Here is a 22,805-nt window from a genome sequence, read left to right as displayed (position 1 = left end):
CATGAGATGGGGCAAAGAAAATTACCCAGGATGATGCCAGAACTGAGAAATTATAGAATCCTACAGTGCAGAAGGAGGCCATTCAGCCCATCGAGTCTGCACTGATCACAATCCACCCAGACCCCATCCCCATAACCCCATGTATTTACCCCTGACACTAAGGGACAATTTAGCACGGCCAATCCTCCTAACCTGCACATCTTTGGACTGTGGGAGGAAACCGGAGCACCCAGAGGAAACCCACCCAGGCATGGGGAGAACGAGCAAACTCCACACAGACAGTGACCCAAGCCGGGAATCAAACCTGGGTCCCTGGCGCGATGAGAAAGAAGTGCTAACCACTGTGCCACTGCACCGCCCAAAGTTATATCAAGCCAAACTCCATTCACTGGAGCAACACTGGAGAATCCCAGCCGCAGACAAGGTCGGAGGTTTTCACCGAATGTTTCAGCGCATAGGGAAATCCAAAACTGGTTGTCATTAATCCAAGATAGTCACTAAATGCAATGGGGAATTGAAAAGAAACTTCTTCACCCAGAAAGTGGTTAGAATATGGATTCACTATCATAAAACTACTTGAGGAGAGTGAGATAGATCATTTAAGGGAAAGCTAGCTGGGCACATGATGGGAAAAAGGTGGTCCTGCTCAGATTAATTGATGTGGAGATACCGGCGTTGGACTGGGGTGGGCACAGTAAGAAGTCTCACAACACCAGGTTAAGGGAACACTGGAAGGGAAGGGCAGGAGTGTTCCCTTCCAGTCGGGGAACACTTCAGCAGTCAAGGGCATTCAGCCTCCGATCTTCGGGTAAGCGTTCTCCAAGGCGGCCTTCAAGACACACAACACAGAATCGCTGAGCAGAAACTGATAGCCAAGTTCTGCACGCATGAAGACGGTCTCAGCCGAGATCTTGGGTTCATGTCACTACATGTAACCCCCACCATTTGGCCCGGGCTTGCAAAATCCTACTAACTGAGACAATTCACACCTCTTTAACCTGTGATTATCCCTCTCTCCACTCGCACTGTCTGTACCTGTAAAGACTTGATTACCTGTAAAGACTCACATTCCAACCATTATCTTGCAATTGTGTCTTTGTCTATGTATGCCGTGTTTGTGAAACCTACCTCTCCACTCACCTGATGAAGCTTCCCAGCTTGGGTGACTGTGTGGAATTTGCACATTCTCCACGCGAGTGCGTGTGTTTCCTCCGGCTGCTCCAGTTTCCTCCCATACTCCAAAGATGTGCAGATTAGGTGGATTGACCCTTTGGTTGGAATTTTATCAGCACACCTACCCGAGGCTCGTAAGACCGTGCCCGAGACTAACGGAGAAAGCCGTTTCGTGAGCCTCACCTGCCCCTATCCTGGCGCGGGCGTGCCGGTAGAAATAGGGCCTTAGTGTCAGGCAGATTAGCAGGGTAAATACATGGTGTTTCAGGGATAGGGTCTGGGTGGGATTGTTGCTGGAGCAGGCTCAATGGGCTGAATGTCCTTCTTCTGCACTGTAGGGATTCTATAATTCTCTGATAATTAGTTGCTAGAGGATCTGTGAATGATATGCAAAAGAATCTCATCAACCTTAAATGGAGTGATGCCCAAGACGGAGACAGCAAGAGGATTTTTAAAAATACCAGCACACTGCCCCTGTGTATTAATTAAAACAGCATCTGATCCCTTCCCTTTAGCAGCAAACAAAATTCTTTTAGACCTGGTGAAATGTTTCATGCTTCAGGTCCCGGGGCTGCGGCACTCGAGAGGTTCTGCTTATAATTATACTGAGGTTACACTGAATGATCTGGGGCAGCGATCTGTGCCTCATGAATAATTGAATGGAATCAGAGAGCCCGAGTTTGCCATCAAGTTGCGCCCGTTTTCGGGCATGAAAACTTGTTAAAGTCGGGCGTGAGGCGAGTAGTCCGATCCGCCCCCGCTTCCACGCCGGTTCCCCCTTTACCAAGGGCTGCGATCTGGACCGCACCCGAAACAGTCGTGACGGCCATTTAAATGCATTTGCAAGCATTTCAATAGACTTAATGAGCTGCACACTCAACTTAACCGGCACTTATCCCCTCACCACCGCATTCGCCAATCCGGAATCGGCGTGAAACAGACATGCTCCATAAAAGTCCAATTCGGGTGCCCCATCAGTGAGGGTTAGGGAGGAGGTAAGTGCCTAGCAACCAATGGCTCTGTGCTCCTTACGGGAGTCCTTTCATAGTGGCCATTTTGTTTCTCGGGTTGGGGAGGGGGCTCTGCGAGTGTGTGTGGGGTTGGGGGGCTGTTTTTCAACAGGGTGTCCAATATCCGATTTGCAGCACAGACCCATGTCTCAGCACTGACCTCGGATCTTGTGGATGCTGCTGGGTCCTAGTGCACTCAGCACTCTGCCAGCTGAAGGGTGTGCACAAAGCCCTTGCGGATTGCACTGCTGCAGCCTCAGAACTTCTCAAGGAGCTGTGATTGTGGGGAGCATGTGGCTGGGGGAATTGGGGGTCTGTGATTCTGGGGAGCATGTGGCTGGGGGAATGAGGGGTCTGTGATTCTGGGGAGCATGTAGGTGGCGGAATGGGGGGGTCTGTGATTCTGTGGAGCATGTGGGGGGGGAGAATGGGAGGTCTGTGATTCTGAGGAGCATGTGGGAGGCGGAATGGGGGGGTCTGTGTTTCTGCGGAGCATGTAGCTGGGGGAATGGGGTGTCTGTGATTCTGGGGAGCATGTGGGAAGCGGAATGGGGGGGTCTGTGATTCTGCTCCTGAGATGCCCCAGTGTCAGGAAGGGGGGAGTCAGAAGGTGTAGCCACAGCCACAGTCTCCTGGCTGGAAGGCCCCGGCATGGGCTCAAGCCCTTCCTCCTCCATCGGGATTCCTGTAGGCCCCTGGGTCACTCCATGAGATGGCAGTGCATCTGCAGTGAGCTCCAGAATCTCCGGCGTCACCAGGCCCTGCCAGTCCTGGAGGACCACCTGCGTCCTACCCATGGTAGTCGAGCCCTCTGTGATGGCCACCTGAGTCGGGGGCCACCTGTCAATGGCCGCAACAAGTGCCCTCTGAGACTGGGCCACGTTCTCAAGGGCTGCTGCCACAGCCCGCTGTGTCTCAATGCTGTCCCACTGGGTCTCCTGCAAGCTCTCAGGCCTCTCTACCATGGGCCGCAAAACCTCGAGAATCATGTTCAGTCCCTCAGCTGCGGCCCTCTGGGACTCCACTGTGGCCCGCTGTGACTCGGCCATCGCTTGGAGCCTGCCACTCATGGTGAGGATTCCTTGCCCTAGGCTTTACACCACAGACGCCACCCTTGCAGTGTTGGCCTGGGAACCACGCAAGACAGGCAATAACAGGCCTGTCTGAAAGCTTTGGGTCTCCTCCCAACAGCCTCGCTGTTGGTCCAGTGTGGCCGTCAGCCTCCCCTGAACTCCCTGGCCCTGTTGCTGCATCTCCAGCAGCTGAGGGCGAAGTGATCTCAGAGGCCCAGCATGTAGGCTGGGGCCAGCTGAGTTCTCGCCTCCGGCAGGCCCCCGGAGGCCTCGGACGTTCCCTCCTCCACCCGATGTACATCAGCAGATGTGTTGTGCTCACCTGAGAGTGACCCAGAAGCCTCACCACTAACTGGAGCCACCGACATGCCAGTATTTGGGATGGTGAACTGCGAGGTGGAAACTGACGCCAAAACGGTGCCACCCTCAGAGGTCCCTTCACCCATAACCTCCGAGGACTCGTCCGAGCTGTCTGGAGCAGGATGGGTCGGAGCTGCAGTGGGGGCCACGATGCCAGAGGCCCTGGGGTGTCCAGATCTGTTCCTGCAACACAGGACACAAGGTTAAGTGCAAGGGAGGGAGAGGAATCAGGCATGCAAGAAATGTGATTCACATTTCTCCATTGAACATAGAACAAAGCACAAAGAAGATTACATCACAGGGACAGGCCCTTCAGGCCTGCAGCGACCAGGCTGCACATCTGAATTGTAACCCCCTACCCTTCCGGGGACCATATGCCTCTATTCCCAACCCATTCACGTGGCTGTACAGATGCCCCTCAAAGGTCACTCTTGTATCTGCCTCTGCGACCTCCCCCAGCAGCGAGTTCCAGGCACCCACCACCCTCTCTGTGTAAATAAACATGCCTCGTACGTCTCCTTTAAACCTCGCCCCCTCGCACCCGAAACCCATGCCCGCGAGAAGTTGCCTCAAATTGAATGGCGGATTGACAGGTGCTCAGGTCTTAACGGCAGCCCGACCATGCTGTCACTGACAGCCCGCATCTCCCCTTCCCTGGACAGCTCTAGCCCCACTCTACAAAGGGGGTGAGGACCCGGAGACCTGGCTCACCATCCCCTGTCTTCACCCTCTCACAGGTGTTATGGTCGGTCTTCTCCTGTGGAGACAGAAGGAGCCATGAAAGAAATGACGGGGTGACTCCTGCAGAGTATCAGGTGGTGGCCCTTAAAGGGCAAGTGCAGTGCTTAGAATCTTAGAATCTTAGAATCCCTACAGCACAGAAAGAGGCCATTCGGCCCATCGCGTCTGCACCGACCACAATCCCACCCAGGCCCTACATATTTACCCACTAATCCGTATAACCTACTCATCCCAGGACACTAAGGGGCAATTTAGTATGGCCAATCAACCTAACCCGCACATCTTTGGACTGTGGGAGGAAACCGGAGCACCCGGAGGAAACCCACGCAGACACGAGGAGAATGTGCAAACTCCACACAGACAGTGACCCAAGCCGGGAATCGAACCCAGGTCCCTGGAGCTGTGAAGCAGCAGTGCTAACCACTGTGCTACCGTGCCGCCGTGCTACTCTTGGCGGGAGGGGGAGGAGGGGGGGGAAATAGGAAGGAGGTGCTTGGAGTCAGGGGCTGGAAGCATTGCAGGATGCTGGGGATGGAAGGATCTGGGGGCGATTAGGGGGAGATGACAGATGGGATTCAGCACTCACTCTTGCTGCCCAGATGGGGGTCATTGACCTTCTTGTGGCACTGCTTCCCTGTTCTGGAGGCCAGTGCCATGGCACTAACCAAGGCGGCAACTGTCTCCCAGGCCGCATTGCCATTAGCCCCCCTGGGTCTGCATCCTCCTGGGGGGGAGGAAGGTGTCTCGCCTCACCTCTGCCACATCCTGTAGCCTCCCCAGGTCGCCCTCAATAAATCTGGGGGCTGGTCGTGTGCTCATTTTTTCCTGCACTGCCTGCCTGCCTGTCCATCCTTGGGGTTTTTAATGGAGCTGCCCCTCGTTAGGGCAGATCAGCTGCAGGCAGTTTGGCAGAGCATTCCAGCAAGTTCCATGCAGTTTACTTGTTAGCAGTGAGGGGAAGGCAAGTGAGGGGGTGCTGAGGGGGAGGGGGGGCGGGGGGCGGGCGGATCAGTGCCTCAATGATTGGGGACAAGGGAGAGAGAGGGAGGTGTCACACAGCCATCGGAGTCCAGAGGAGATGGGGGCCTTGTGCAGGAGGGCCCGGGGTCGAGGTCGGGAGGAGGGGGCATCACTCTGCCTGAGATCAGTGGGAGAAAAGGGGGGTCTGCTGCCAATCTGCCTGAGATCAGTGGGGGGGGAGGGGCCCGTGATCAGTTTGGGTGGCTGGGGTGCGGGGGGAAAAGGGGCTCAGTAATGTTGTGGGGGTTGGATAATGTCTGTGGGGGCCGGGGGGAGGCATTATCCGGCCCGGGAGCGATATGGCAGGGGAACAGCATTCCATCATTCTTTTCTGCGCATGCGCAGTTGGAGGCGCCAATTGGATTTTGCAGGATTTCGGGCGTGTTTAGCCCCGCCCATGTTCCCCCCATGTCTGCGTGGGTTTCCTCCGCATGCTCCGGTTTCCTCCCACGCAGGTGGATTGGTCATGCTAAATTGGGGGATTAGTGGAGTTACGGGGATATGGCAGGGGGTGGGCCTGGATAAGATGCTCTGTTGGTGCAGTATCGATAGTCCGAATGGCTTCCTTCTGCACTGTAGGGATTCTATGATTGTGGATCAAAGTGGGCCATTGGCTTTGCATTAACGGTTATCACATTGTTCAAAGGATAATTGCATTCATAATTACCAGACTTAAGATTCTGCAGCTAGTATAATGGACAATTAATGTACAAACCCAGTAAATTCCTCAGAATAGTGAGTGAATGGAGGTGAGATGTCTGTTAATCCTTTGAACCTGTTGACCAATTTGTGCATTTAATGGTTGTTATTATTCATTATTTTTCCAGGCAGATCCTGTCCGATGTTTCTTGTGACTGATTTTCTGCATCAATTTAGGAAGTTTTATTGTCCCCTTCCAGAGCCGTGGTCTGTCTTTCCAGAATGTTGGCGAAAATATTCGAGGCAAAATCAGCTAAATACACGCCACATCTGACTATCTGAGAGATTTCAGTTATGAGAATCCATTAAAGAAACCAATGCTTTTCCCGTTACAACAGTAGAGTCTAAGAGGAGGTCTGGTCAGGGTGTTTAAAATCACGAGGGGCTTTGATTAAATAAATCGGAGAAAGTATTTGTAGTGACTTCAATTAGACCACTGAGGTTGGCCTATTGGAGTATGAGCTCCCTGATTAAGGATCCAATTGATGGGCCAATCAGGGAGTCTTTGCCTTGTACTTAACTGGGCATGTCAGTTCCTCTGACACCCCCCAGAGGTAGACTGCTATCTACCAGTTCTCTGTGTACTGCTGTTAGGGTTTGTAAATAAAGGGATTTTAGTGAAGGGCCTTCTGCCTCCGAAGACTTATTACAGTATTTATGCTGAAGATAAAGGGCATTAATTTAACATCACCAGCAAAAGAATCAAGAGAAAGTTTCAGAGATATTTTGAACATTGAAGATCATTGAGACATGGAATGGCCTATCAGAAACAATAATGGAAATAGAATTAATAATCTCTTTTAAAAGGGAATTTTTAAATATTCGAGAAACAATTACTCAAAAGAGTCTGAGTAAAGGGTAGGGGAATAGGCTTAGAGAGTCTGCACAAGCTCGATAGGTAGAATCACCTCCTCTGCGTTGTGAAATTCATCAATCGTACTTTAGCCTTTTAAATAAGTGATTCCTAATTGATTTCATTAAACTGCCAAAAGGCCTTAAGCAAAGCAATATCTGGAAGGGGCAGGTCACCGCATGGTGGTGTTAAGCACTAATCCATCGGTTGTAATCAACGCATGATTGAATAGGCATCCCATAATTCAAGAGCTTACTGCCAAGGTCCTCATTCCATCTGCCATCCCAACCGGAAACAATCCAGCTCTGGCTGTATTTGTGTAGAGTGGGAGTATCTCCCTTTGAGATGAGACAGAGCTTGTGGAGCCACTTTGAAAAACCACACAGAGACACCCAATGGGCAGATTTGGGATGCAGGATAAATCCGGATGGATGGGTGTTGGGAAGGAATCTTTTGGCAGTAGTATTAAACATCTTAGGAATGATCTTTCTAAGGAAGCTCACAGACTGGATGAATTCAGTATTGCCAATGAAGATGACCCAGGTCTCCAAAGGAAGACTAATGTGGAAGTCCATGGTCACCCTCTTTGGGCATGGTATTTGAAGAGGGAGAGGGTTTGATTGAGAAAAGAACTCCTTGAACAGTGAGTTTTGACAGAATTTATACTGCATAGAGACTTGGACAAGGTGCCCTTTGGAAAGCAGATTATTCTAGGCCTGTGAAATTCAAAACACGGTGCTGGGGGTGGTTCTCCTCTTCTGCTGTGACACTTGGGTCTTGGGAGATTTACTGTTCCTTCTGCATAACAACATCCGTTCAAGGCCAACCAGAGACATTAGAAAGACAATGGCTCAGTGGTAACACTGTCATCTCTCATAGAATCATAGAATCCTCACAGTGCAGAAGGAGGCCATTCGGCCCATCGAGTCTGTACTGACCACAATCCCACCCAGGCCCTATCCCTATAAACCCATGCATTTACTCTAGCTAGTTCCCCTGACACTAAGGGGCAATTTAGTATGGCCAATCAACCTAACCCGCACATCTTTGGACTGCAACAGGAAACCGGAGCACTCAGAGGAAGATATGCGGAGAATGTGCAAACTCCACACAGACAGCGGCCCAAACCAGGAATCAAAACCAGGTCCCTGGCGTTGTGAGGTAGCAGTGCTAACCACTGTGCCACCAAGGGTGTTGGCTCAAAGCACATTTCAGAAATGAGAAACATATAGGGGGGAATTTTACCATTTTGTGTCTAAGTGGCAGCTCTGGGCGTCAAATAGATCCACGCCTGGAATCATCTTTCCAGCGCGCCCATACGCATTTTGCCGGCTCCGGCCCGATCCACGCTGTGGGCGGGGCTTAGTGCTGGCGGACCAATCGGAGCTCTGAACTGCGCATGCGCAGTTCGAAAAAAATCTGACAGCGTGCCCGGGCGTGAATAAAAAAGCAGAAAGCGGAGAGAGCGGCTCTCTGACGGTCATCCTCTGGTCGGTTGGGGTGGGGGGGGGGGGGGGGGGGGGGGGGGGCGGCTGGGGGGGGGGGTGGGTGTGACCGATCATACCCTGGGAGGGGGGAGGAGAGGGGGTGTGATGTATCATCCCCTGGGGCGGGAGAAGAAGGGGTGTGACGTATCATCCCCTTGGGGGGGGGGTGAGGAGAGGGGGTGTGACCGATCATCCTCTGGTCGGGGGGGGGGTTCCGCTGCCAGTCTGCGGCCGATCCCTCCTGGCACCATCACTGGTACACTACCAGCCACAGCCATCTCTCCCGCTCTCTCGCACCTGCAGGGAAGAGTAATCTGTGGCTGGTAGTGAACCAGTGATGGTGCCCGGAGGGATCAGCAGCGGAACCCCCCCGACCAGAGGATGCGATATCACCCCCCCCCCCCACCCACCCAGGGGATGAGACGTCACACCCCCTCTCCTCCTCCCACCCCCTCCCGCCCCGACCAGAGGATGCCCTGGGTCAGAGAGCCGTTGCAGTCTCTGACCCCGCTCTTCGGAGGCTGCAGCGGCGACTTCAGACTTTTATGTTGCAGGTCGGTAACAGCGCGGACGCGGATCGGGCCAGAAGACGGTAAAGTGGGATTTGGTGGTAGAGTTGGGCGCGCGGTTCATCAAGTCGATTTAAATGCATGCAAATGCATTTAAATCGTCGGGGCGCGCGCCAGACCTGCGCCCGAATTGGGCGTCAGTAAAGGCGCGATCTGCTCGGATCCGGGTGCAGATCGCGTTAACGGCCCGACGCCCGACTTTATCGTGATTTCGCGCCCGAAAACGGGCACGAAGTTTTGGTAAAATCAGGCCCATAATCTCGGCAGATACTCCGAGTGCAGCATTGAGGGGGTACTGCACTGTTATAAGTGCTGACTCTTGGATGAGGCACCTTCTGCCCTCCTGGATTATAGGACATTATGTGGAAAAACAAGGAGCAGTTTTCCCTGGTGTCCTGGAATGTGTTTTGGTGAGCTGCTCGGTGACTGCTCCTATTCTTTCTTTATTGGTTGATCTGGATTCATGGCGTTTGGCCAAGCTGTGTGAATTTGACTGAGCTGGGATCCACTGATTATACCTTTGCCGAATCCTGGTCTGCAGTAAATAAAGAGAAGGAGATGCTACTGGGAGCCAGGATCGTCCCGCTTCCATGGAGTAAACAAAAGGATCCAATCAAAATCAAAATTCTTAACAGAACCATTTATATGGATAGTGGCTGGAACTTTCCGGCTGTTCACGCCAGCATATGATCTTCTGGTTCTGCCGACAGTGCATCCCCACTGCAGGTTTCCCGGTGGCGTGGGGTGGGAAACCCCACTGACAGTGGCAGGACCAGAAAATCCTGCTATCGGCCGATGGCGTGCCACCTCCTGCCACGAGAAACACATCACGGGGAGGCCAGAGAATCCCACACAGTGTCATGGACAGAATGTATGCGCTCTCTTAACACCCATAATCAGTATGTTTTGCCTTGCAGGAAGTGTGCCGACTCTTACCCTTGGAGGGTGCATTCCAATGAAGCAATTCAACAGCAAGCTTTCATAAGTTGAAAATAAAGAAGGTTATTTATTCTCTAAATTAACATAATTTCACACACTTGATCATGCATGCCCACACACACACAAAACATACATACATATGCACACACATACACACACATACACCACACACACAAAATAGACACATACACATAGACACATACACACACACTCCACACACACATATGGGCACACACACACAAACAAAATAGACACACACACACACACAAAATAGACAGACACACACACACACAATAGACACACACCACACACACACACACAATAGACACACATGCACACACACCACACACAAAATAGACACACACACACCACACACCCAAAAAAAATAGACACACACGCACAAAATAGACACACACACACACACAAAATAGACACACACACACATGCACACATGCACACACACGCAGGATATAGATAAAGAGCGCACTTTTACAGATGATAGTTAATTCAGGCTCTGATTTACAGTTTCCAACCTCTACTTGCAGGTCTGCGGCTTTTTGAATGGATTTGATGATTCAAAATTGAAGTGAGGGTTCACTCTCGGTTGTGAGGTGATATCTAGGAGGTTGGTTCTCAGGTGAACTTTGCAACCGGCAGAGGTAAAGTACTTTGTCTGCCCGATGATTAGCAGCTCGATTCAGAGTCTCTGACTGATTGACAATTGATGGTTCTTAAAAGGCAAAGCGGGCCCAGTCTTTCTCTGCGACCATTGTCACGTTCTAATTGCAGTCTGCCCTGATCTCTTAGTCTTGAGTTAAGGAAAGATCTCAGTGTAAGAAGTCAGTTTCGGCCCCATGGTCAACAGTTATTGATTACAATCGGAGATAATTGGTGGACATTCACACTTAACTGATCTCATCAGCTTCCCTTTGTCAAATTGAAAACCTGTAGACATTGGGCCAGATATTCCGGTCTCTGGTTGATTGGAGACTGGATGTAACCTGGAAGATATGCTGTGGGGCATCTCAAAAGTCCCAACATAAGGATTTTGTAGGAATTGCCTGGGAATTTTGAACTTCTGATGCACGATTCCTCTGCTGCCCATGACCCTCTGAAAAAGTCAACTCTGAATCACACTATATTCTGCCCTCTCTCCTTTCCTTCTCTATGAACGGTATGCTCTGTCTGCATCGTGTGTAAGAAACACTACTTTTTAGTGGATAAAAATACATGTGACAATAATAAATCAAATCAAATCAAATTAGAGTCAGAAACTTCAGACTGTCTGAATTGGTCACTTGAAGAGTTAGCCAGAAAATGTTGGAGACAAGAAAACCTAGTCTAACTCCTGGATAACTATAAAAATGACCACCTCAATACCCCGAGACACCCCCCTTAATCCCCCAACCCTCCTCTCCTGACCCCTCTGATTCCACATCTGACAAGACCCCACCACCCAATTCCCACCCTACTGACCAGGCAACCCTTCCTGACCTGACTACTCACTAACTCGCCTACCCACCTGACATTAGGACACCATACCCGCCTGCCACCCTACCCCCTTACCTTACACACCCTCCCTTTTCAGCCATCCTACCTCCTTGCCTGCCCTACACCCTTACCAACTTACCTTCCCTTCACAGCTTTCCAAAGAAGCTTTGGCACCATATAAATTATTTTACTTCTCAAATACAGTAGCCAGCACTGTAAAAAGGGGATGTGGTTGCTGTGTGCATTTCTCCCCTGCTCCCTCTGAGTTTTTCTGCACTAACTGAGTTCTGCAGTATCCTGTATCAGAAGATTGCCCTGAAATATTGGAGGAATGACATGTGTATTTTTTTTTGTCTGGTCAGGTTCCCGACACTGAGTGGAAGATTGGGGCCAGAGAGCCCCATGTTTTGAGTATGGCAGGCGTGAATTCCGCATATAACATTCATCTTGGTCTGTCCACTCCAGGGGGAATTTCCCCAACCATGGCCGTTCAATTCGGAACTTTCTGGAAGCTTGATACCCTGTGTGAATAAAAGCAAAAGTCACCAGAGCCTTTGGCAGCCATTTTAACAATTCACCAAGTGTCCATTTTTAACAAATAAAAGATAGTTCCGGAAGCTTCCATATGGACTCAGCCCAGGTGTAAAGTGATGAATATGATATGCTTTTATTGAGCATGACAATAACGATATGTTTCGATTCTGCTTTTGTTTGGAATAGAAAGCAAAACCGTACCATGGAAAGGATTTGATAAAGTCATCTTGAAAGTGCTTTTTTTAAACCTAAAACTGCTGACAAGAAAAGCTTTCAAAACACAGGCTTTTTATCACAGCGGGAAGTGGAACAAACACGTCGGAGGATGGTTTATCTACACTTCCCGCTGCCTCGGCAAAGCAACCAGCATAATCAAGGACCCCACGCACCCCGGACATTCTCTCTCCCACCTTCTTCCATTGGGAAAAAGATACAAAAGTCTGAGGTCACGTACCAACCGACTCGAGAACAGCTTCTTCCCTGCTGCCGTCAGGCTTTTGAATGGACCTACCTTATATTAAGCTGATCTTTCTCTTCACTCCAGCAATGACTGTAACACTATATTCTGCACTCTCTCCTTTCCTTCTCCCCTATGTACTTTACGAACAGTATGCTTTGTCTGTGTAGCGTGTAAGAAACAATACTTTCCACTGTATACTAATACATGTGACAATAATAAATCAAATCAAATCATCTTGAAAGAGCTTTTCTTTTCCGTTTGTTCTCAAAAAACCTAATACTGCTGACACGAAAAGATTTTGAAACGCAGGCTTTTATCACAGCAGGGAGTGGGATAAGCACATCAGAGGATGGTTTGTCTACGCTTCCCGCTGCCTCAGAAAAGCAGCCAGCATAATCAACAACCCCACACACCCTGGACATTCTCTCTCCCACCTTCTTCTGTCAGGAAAAAGATACAAAAGTTTGAAAACACCTACCAACCGACTCAAGAACAGCTTCTTCCTGCTGCCATCAGACTTTTGAATGGGCCTACCATCTATTAAGCCGATCTTTCTCTACACCCTAACTATGACTGTAACACTACATTCTGCACTCGCTCCTTTCCTTCTCCCTTGTGTACTCTATGAACTGTATGCTTTGCCTGTATAGCGCGCAAGAAACAATATTTTTCATTATATACTAAAGCATGTGACAATAATAAATCAAATCAAATCATCTTGAAAGAGCTTTTCTTTTCTGTTTGTTCTCAAAAAACCTATAACTGCTAACAAGAAAAGCTTTTGAAACACAAGCTTTTATCACAGCACGGAGTGGGAAAAGCACATCAGAGGATGGTTTAAGGGGGTCTTTGTGTAGAGTGGCAGGAAAGGGGCAATAAATAGGGGAAACAGTCTGGTGTGAAAAGAGAATGAGGCCTCCCTGTTCTGGTAAACTGTCTGAAACAAAGTGATGGCAGTGAAACATGATGTAAAGCAGGGAGAGATCCATAAACTGAAAGGACATAAGACAGATGTACCAATTTTCTCCGTGAGGAAGAAAACATTGACTTACCCTTTGGCATGACCATGCTTGGAGAACCAGTCCTCATTAAATTTACTTACAGGGTGAAAGCGTGCTGTATGGTTGGTTAGGTGTTATAAGATTAATGTTTTGTCGGCAATCAATGAAATGAATTAACAAACGACTCTTGTTATATTAATCTAACTGAAAGGAATTATCCAACACCAGTCAACCCTTAGACTGTCTCGCTCTCTCTGTGAACAGCTGCTTAGCCTCCATTTGCCAATTCTCACAGTGACAAACTTGCTCTGAGGGGAGATTGCAGACACAGATCTTTGTCTGCTTTTCTAATGGTGCGTCACATTGTAAGGAGCGATCCTGAAGTGTAATATTGAATGGGGTAAATAAAAAGTTCACAAGTTAACGTTATACATTAACATTGGAAGATGGCAAATGTAATTCTTTATTCAAATAGGGAGGGAGACAAAAAGCAGCAAACTACAGGCCAGTTAGCTTAACATCTGCCAAAGGGAAAATGGTAGAATTAAGCCATTATTAAAGATGTCATAGGAAGACACTTAGAAAAATTGAAGGCAATCAGGCAGGGTCGACATGTGTTTGTGAAAGGGAACTCATGTTTAGAGTTTTTTGTAGGAGTCTCAAGTGCTGTGGTTAAAGGGGAACCGGTGGATGTACGGTACTTCAATTTCCAGAAGGCATTCGATAAGGGTTCACATCAAAGGCTATTCGGAAAATAAAAGCTCACGGTCTAGGTTGTAATATTTGGCATGGATTGAAGTTCAGAAGAGCAAAAGGCAATTTGATTAAAACCTTTACAATCCTGAGGGGTATTGACAGGGCGGATGTGGAGAGGATGTTTCCTCTTGTCAGAGAATCTGGAGCTAGGGGGCCACTGTTTAAAAATGAGGGGTTGCTCATTTAAAACCGATATGAGAAGAAATTGTTTCATAGAATCCCTACAGTGCAGAAGGAGGCCATTCGGCCCATCGAATCTGCATCAACCACAATCCCACCCAGGCCCTATTTTCATAACCCCTCACATTTACCCTGCTAACCCCCTGACAATTTTCTCTGAGGGTTGTGAGTCTCTGGAATTCTCTTCCTCAAACGGCAGTGGAAGCAGAATCTTTGAACATTTTTAAGGCAGAGCTGGATAGATTCTTGATTAACAAGGGGTAAAAGGTTATCGGGGGTAGGCAGGAATGTGAAGTTGAGGTTACAATCAGAGCAGTCATGACCTTATGGAATGACGAAGCACGCTCGAGGGGCTGAGTGGCCTTCTCCTGCTCCCATTTTGTATATTCGGATAGCCTGATTGCAATGAGCTACAAAACTAGCAACAGTTGTTGCGCGAATTCAAATCCCTCTTGCTGAAGTTAACTGTCCCTGTTTCTTAGTTAAAGTGTCTGAGATTGGGGCTAAGTTTAACCTAAATTGCCAGGCAGGCAACTCATAGCTTAGTTGTAATGCCGGACTCATATCACTCTCCATTGGAGTAAATTCAGGCTAAATATAATCAACATTACATCCAATCCCATCAATTTCCCAGTGGGCCGGTTAAGTTATTTATTTATGCATTTGTGGGACATGGGCGTCGCTGGCTGGCCAGCATTTATTGCCCATCTCTAGTTGTCCGAGAACAGTTGAGAGTCAACCACATTGCTGTGGATCTAGATTCATACATAGGCCAGACTGGGTAAGGACGGCAGATTTCCTTCCCTAAAGGGCATTAGTGAACCAGATGGGTTTTTCTGACAATTGACAATGGTTTCATGGTCGTCAGCAGATTCTTAATTCCAGATTCTTTTTATTGAATTCAAATTTCACCAACTGCCGTGGCGGGATTCAAACACGGGTCCCCAGAACATTAACTGAGTTTCTGGATTAATAGTCTAGCAATAATACCACTAGGCATCGCCTCCCCTTTGACCCTCAGTTTTTCATAAACATCTCAAAATGTTTTGCCTACTATGAAGTTCTTTGCAAAGCAGCTATTGAATAAAGAACAAAGAAAATTACAGCACAGGAACAGGTCCTTTGGCCCTCCAAGCCTGCACCAACCATGCTGCCCGTCTGAACTAAAACCCCCTAACCTTCCAGGGACCATATCTCTCTATTCCCATCCTATATATGTATTTGTCAAGATGCCTCTTAACAGTCACTATCATATCTGCTTCCACTACCTCCCACGGCAGCGAGTTCCAGCCACCCACCAACCTCTGTGTAAAAACCTGTCTTGTACATCTCTTTTAAACCTTGCCCTCACACCTTAATCCTATGCCCCCTGGTAATTGACTCTTCCACCCTGAGAAAAAGCTTCAAACTATCCATGTTCTGATTACTGATGTTGAGTAGAACAATAATTTGCATCTATATTTGCTGTAAGGTAACTCACCATTCTTCACAGAACATTGAGACACATAAGGGGATGTTAGGAAAGGGACTGAAAGCTTGGCCAAAGAGGCACGTTTTAAGAAGCATCTAAATGGAGGAGAGGGAGGTAGAGAGAGGGCTTCAGGGAAGTAATTCCAGATCTTAGGGATCAGATGGCTGAAGCAGTTATTAAAATTGGGATGCACAGGAGGCCAGAATTGGAGGAGTGCAGAGAACTCGGTCGCTAGGTAGATTTGATTAATCTGTGGCACTGCGATTAATCATTTTAACTTAGCATGGGTGCAAAATAACTGGAGGTGACAGAGAGAGTTACCGCTAAAGATTATCTTTAATGATTGCTGGCAAACTGTGCTTTTCCTTTCATTGACTCTTTCCATAGCAGCATACGAAGATCCCGCTGTCATTGATGACAGCAATGGGTCAACAGGGCACTGAATGTTGTTGGATTCTGGCAGTGTTCATCTCTGGCCCAAGTATATCTCACACTGGGCATAAAGTTGCACTGAATTTGGCAGCATTGTCAATGAAAAAGCAAGAACTGGCTGTTAGTGAAACACCTAACACAACAAGCAACACTTCTTCAGATCAGAATTTAAAGAGCTAAAAATTTACACTGGATAATTTCCTTCTGAGATAAGAAGTCCACTTCATTTGTAGTAATATGGACTTTACCTGTGCACACTACCCTAGAGGAGTTGGTTAGCTCAATTGGCCAGAGGGCTTGTTTGTGATGCAGAGTGATGCCAACAGCACAGGTTCAAATCCCATACCAGCTAAGGTTATTCATGAAGGCCCTGCCTTCTCAACCTTTCCCCTTACCTGAGGTATGGTGATCCTCAGGTTAAGTCAGCTCTCCCTCTCCAAGGGGAAAGCAGCCTATGGTCTTCTGGGACTATGGTGACTTTACTTACTTACCTTTATACTGGTGACTACACGTCAAAAGTACTTTATTTTATGAAATGTCAAGGTTGTTAAAGAGCTAGATAAAGAAAACATACTCTCGATAAAATACAGGTTTATTTAAAGGATGTTATCACGAAGGAATGAAATACTTCTCCATTTCAAATGCCTTTGGAGTATAAATTCCACTTGGTGCAAGTGTTAGCACCAATCTGAAATGAGTGAGTGTTGCCTGGAAAGTAGGGAGCATCCGTTTCGCTGCATCCTTGCATGAAGAAACAGTGTGCATTAATTTGGAATCAGCCTTTCTGGTTGCTATAAGCTGCTCAATGTGTAACAGTGTCATTTTAATAGTCAAATTGACATTAGCTCAATTGAAAAAAAGTTGGGAATGAAACCCCATTCTATACAATGACAGAAGTCATTGCTCTGAATTTTCCCACTGTTTCTGCCAGTGGGATTTTCCCAACCCGCTGCAGTGAAGGGAGATATGGCTTCCAGCCAAATTCTCTGTCTTCGCTACAGCGGGAGCATCGCATGATTAAGTCGATCTTTCTCTACACCCTAGCTATGACTGTAACACTGCATTCTGCATCCTCTCCTTTCCTTCTCTATGAGCGGTATGCTTTGTCTGTATAGCGCTCAAAAAACAATACTTTTCACTCTATCCCAACAGACGTGACAATAATAAATCAAATAATATCAAGTGAACGGGCAGTAAGATTGCACCCATTGTGTTACTGAGCCCCTTAGGCTTTGTGTTTCTAGTTGTCTCCTTATTCCTCCCTCCTTCCATCGTGAGTATTGGAATCCACACATTCACTTCTGATTAAAGGGAGAAAGCAAATTGGTTAAAATCAAGTTTAAACTGTATCCATAGCCTTTGTCCGTTAGGCTTGTTTCCTGCTCAGCGACTTCCTCTGTTTGACGTACAATTGCGCCTGCTGGTTAGGTGTAAATCGACTTTGCTTCTGTTGTTCTCATCATAATTTGTGTGTAATTTTGCATTCCACAACCACAACAGGTTCGGGGCCTCCACTTCTGTTCACAACTTCAAAGCCTAATTAGCTCATATCTGCTACACCCTAGTCAGCTAATGTCAGCACTGCGTATGCAATCCTAAAGAGCTCTAATGCTCGAATTATGAACCAGAATTAAATGTATAGCTCATGTGTCCAGAATGAAAGTCCCTGGAAACTTTTATATCGAAAGTTTTTCTTTGAATACCTCCGTGGTCTATGAATTTGGCAAGTATATCAGTTCCAGCAGGTTTGTCCAGAGCTGTACTTCAGGCACAGGAAAAGCAAGTCAAATACTGGAAACTTTCCAACTTTACTTGCTGCTTTCAAAATGGAAGAGATGAGATTTCCCGAGGTTAACCTCAGAATTCAGCACTGACAGAGTCCCATTGCAGTAGCATATACCCAGCAGAGTTAATTGACAGGCGTATCTGTTATGAATCACTTTGAAAAATGCAAAAGCTATCACATTCACCATAAACCCTCAGAAATCAATGTATAGTATTTGCCATATATTCACACTTTTCCTATGGAGAATTATGTGCAGGAAATGCAGGCTGATTAACAGTCTGCTAGGCCACAAAGTGATCCTTTCTCCCATTGCCATCTTTATATTGGGTGCTTAGTCCTATACAGCAGATTAGCCCCACAGATAACCCATGTGTCCATGCATTGGAGCGGGTGCAGAGGAGATTCACCAGGATGCTGCCTGGGATGGAATATTTACGTTTTGAAGAGAGATTGGAGAGGCTTGGGTTGTTTTCGTTGGAGCAGAGAAGACTGAGGGGGCAACCTGATTGAGGTGTATAAGATTATGAGGGACGGGGACAGAGTGGATAAGGAGCAACTGTTCTCCTTAGTTGAAGGGTCAGTCACAAGGGGGCATAGGTTCAAGGTGAGGGACAGGAAGTTTGGGGGGATGTGAGGAAAAGCTTTTTTACGCAGAGAGTGGTGACGATCTGGAATATGCTGCCTGGGAGGGTGGTAGAGATGAGTTACTTACATCCTTTAAAAAGTACCTGGATGAGCACTTGGCATGGAATAACATTCAAGGCTATGGGCCAAGTGCTGGTGGATGGGATTAGGTGGAAGGTCAGGTGTTTGTGCAGTCTCAATGGGCCGAAGGGTCTCTTCTGCACTGTATGATTCTATGGTGATTGCCAATGAGAGCCAAGCTCCAGTGTCCACATGCCTGGATCATCTGGAATGGGAAGCTGCACCTTCCGAGGTGGGAATGTTACCTTGAAGACAGAGGGCCTTGATTTTACCATTTTGAATCGAAGTGCCGAATCTGGGCGTCAAATAGATCCGCGCCTGGAATCCTCTTTCCAGCGCATGCGCAGTTCGAGCAAAATCCGAAGCAGCGCGCCTGGGCAGGGAGAAAAAAGCAGAGAGAGCGGCTCTCTGACCCAGATCATCTGGGAGGGGGGGCGCAGGTGGGGGTGCTGGGAGGAAGAGAGGGGGCGTGACCCAGATCACCCTCTTGGTGGGGGGGGACCCAGATCACCCTCGGGGGGGTGGGGAGGAGGGGAGGGGGTGTGACGGGTCCATCTGGCTCACCAAGTCAGTTACAATACTGCATTCAGCATCTCCTGAACATTCTTGGATACAAAGGATAATGGTATCAGGGTTCTGCATGTAAGCCTTGCTTATGCTAAAAATTGTATCCAAGATGGTTCAGTAGATGCTGAACGCAGTATTGTAACTGACTTGGTGAGTCAGCTTGACCCACAAGGCAGAAGAACTATCTTTGTGTTGACCAAAGTGGATCTAGCTGAGGAACATACAGCTTATCTTGCTAATGGAAGGATGGTGGAGGGAGACCAGCGATCGAGGTAGGTTGGGGGTGTGCTCTCCCGAGGGGGGCCTGCCTCCCAGGGGGGTCTGATCCCGGGGGGGGGGGGGGGGGGGGGTCTGCCGGGGGGGCCTGCCTCCCAGGGGGGTCTGATCCCGGGGGCAGGGGCGGGGGGGGCGGGGGGATGTCTGCTGGGGGGGGCCTGCCTCCCAGGGGGGTCTGATCCAGGTTGGGGGGGGGGGGGGCGTTTGTCGGGGGGGCTTGCCTCCCAGGGGGGTCTGATCCGGGTTGGGGGTGTGGTCTGCTGGGGTGGTTAGCGGGGGGGTCCACGAAGGATGGCCGAAGAGGATGGTGACTTCCCAAGGACAGAGAGGGCTTCGAGGTTCCCCTGCAGAATAGAAATCCGCTTCGGACTTTTATTTTGCAGATCGCTAAAAGTGCGGATTCGGAACGGACCAGAAGACGGTAAAGTGGGATTTGGCGGTAGGGTTGGGCGCGCGGTTCATTCAGTTGATTTAAAAGCATGCTAATGCATTTAAATTGTCGGGCCGCCTGATTTGGGCGCAGGCCGGACCCGCGCCCGAATCGGGTGTCGGTAAAGCCGCGATCTGCTCGGAATCAGGTGCAGATCGCGGTATAGGCCCGACGCCCAACTTTACCACGATTTCGCACCCGAAAACGGGCGTGAAGTTTTGGTAAAATTGGGCCCAAAGTCTCGCAATAATGTGTGTTAATTCAAACGCTGAAACATGAAAATAAATCATTTTTAAAGTGTATTGGACTATTCGCTCTCTGGGGAAAGGCACATTTGGATTCCTGTTCATTTGAAACTTTTACTGCGGAGCTCCTGGGATAAAATTAATATTTCAATAATCAAATGAATATTTATTTCACTAGTATCTCACAGTGTAGATAGACACGTCCGCAGTTAGCTCAAATTTAAATTCATAACCCCATAGCAATCATGTGCAATGTGGAGATATGATGCTGGAGGCAATTTACAAATGGAGACCTTTTGCATGACAAATATCAATTATCCCAGTGATCCTTTGGAAGGCTTTAATCGTCCTAATATACCTAATCTGGTAAACCCAGAACGGCATTGCCATAGGATTGTTCCTGGAGACCAATTAATATAGTTGCTGCTTGCAGACTCTGATTGAAGCATTTTTTTAAAAATGTCCCGGGTTCCAACCTGTCCCTTAAGAAATTTTTTGGAATCAGTATTGGAAAAAGGAAGCCATTGGTACCCTGTTCTTGTTGGTGGGAACAGTAAGAAGTTTCACAACACCAAGTTAAAGTCCAACAGGTTTATTTGGCAGCACTAGCTTTCGGAGCCTCAAGCTCCTTCTTCAGGTGAGTGAGGACTTGTGTTCACAAACAGGGCATATAAAGACACAAACTCAATTTCCAAGGTTATGGTTGGAATGTGAGTCTTTACAGGTAATCAAGTCTTAAAGGTACAGACAATGTGAGTGGAGAGAGGATTAAGCACAGGTTAAAGAGATATGTATTGTCTCCAGCCAGGACAGTTTGTGAGATTTTGCAAGCCCAGGCAAGTCGTGGGGGTTACAGATAGTGTGACATGAACCCAAGGTCCCAGTTGAGGCCGTCCTCGTGTGTGTGGAACTTGGCTATCAGCGATTCTGTGTTGTCGTGTGTTGTGAAGGCCGCCTTGGAGAACGCTTACCCGAAGATCAGAGGCTGAATGCCCGTGACTGCTGAAGTGTTCCCCGACTGGAAGGGAACATTCCTGCCTGGTGATTGTTGAGTGGTGTTCATTCGTTCGTTGTCGTAGCGTCTGCATGGTCTCCCCAATGTACCATGCCTCAGGACATCCTTTCCTGCAGCGTATCAGGTAGACAACATTGGCCGAGTTGCAAGAGTATGTACCATGTACCTGGTGGATGGTGTTCTCATGTGAGATGATGGCATCCGTGTTGATGATCCGGAGGTTCTTGCAGAGGTTGCTGTGGCAGGGTTGTGTGATGTCGTGGTCACTATTCTCCTGAAGGCTGGGTAGTTTGCTGCGGACAATGGTCTGTTTGAGATTGTGCGGTTGTTTGAAGGCAAGAAATGGGGGTGTGGGGATAGCCTTGGCGAGATGTTCGTCTTCATCGATGATATGTTGAAGGCTCCGGAGAAGATGTCGTAGCTTCTCCGCTCCGGGAAAGTACTGGACGACGAAGGGTACTCTGTCCGCCGTGTGCCATGTTTGTCTTCTGAGGAGGTCGGTGCAGTTTTTTGCTGTGGCACGTCGGAACTGTCGATCGATGAGTCGAACGCCATATCCTGTTCTTTTGAGGGCATCTTTCAGCGTCTGGAGGTGTCTGTTGCGATCCTCCTCATCTGAGCAGATCCTGTGTATACGGAGGGCTTGTCCGTAGGGGATGGCTTCTTTAACGTGTTTAGGGTGGAAGCTGGAGAAGTGGAGCATCGTGAGGTTATCCGTGGGCTTGCGGTAAAGTGAAGTGCTGAGGTGACCGTCCTTGATGGAGATGCCATGTGTCCAAGAATGCAACTGATTCCAGAGAGTAGTCCATGGTGGGTCTGATGTTGGCGTGGAACTTGTTGATGTCATCATATAGTTGTGTCAAAGATTGTTTACCATGAATCCAAAGGAAGAAAATGTCATCGATGTATCTAGTGTATAGCATCGGTTGAAGGTCCTGTGCGGTGAAGAGGTCTTGTTCGAACCTGTGCATAAAGATGTTGGCATATTGAAGTGTGAATTTGGTTGGTGGGAACCAGCCAAGGCTTGGGATTGAGGGTGTACCCATTTCATATGTTTTAGTCTAAGATTCAATACGATAAGGGATTGCGCTACCATAAATAAAGAGTCCTCTGGAATGACTAGATTGTGTGGCCTCTTATTTACCCAGCACTTACCCATCAATACATTTTTGGTGGTATTCTAATACACATAGATTCAGCTGCCAAGGAATACAATGTAGTGAGATGAACATTTGCTAATACCCTCGTGGTAGTGTGGCCCCTTTAATGGACGCTCTTTTGTGGGCCATGTGATTGAGTCAGAACAAATGGAGCACAAACGTGTGAACCTGAGCCTATCGGGAGTGAGGGCACGCATTCCTGGGGCTGGAAGACTGTAATTGGAGTCAGGACAAGTTTGGAGTAAAAGCAAGTTGCTGCAGATGCTGGAATCTGAGGAGTAGGAGTAGCAGTGCTGTTAAACCCTTCATTGTATATAGTTCTCGATCAATAAATCCTTTAGTTTGTTAAATTGTATTTATTAGTATCACAAG

Source organism: Mustelus asterias, chromosome 27 (assembly GCF_964213995.1).
Source record: "Mustelus asterias chromosome 27, sMusAst1.hap1.1, whole genome shotgun sequence".
In the NCBI taxonomy this organism is placed as follows: Eukaryota; Metazoa; Chordata; class Chondrichthyes; order Carcharhiniformes; family Triakidae; genus Mustelus; species Mustelus asterias.
Note: the sequence above shows the minus strand (reverse complement) of the source record.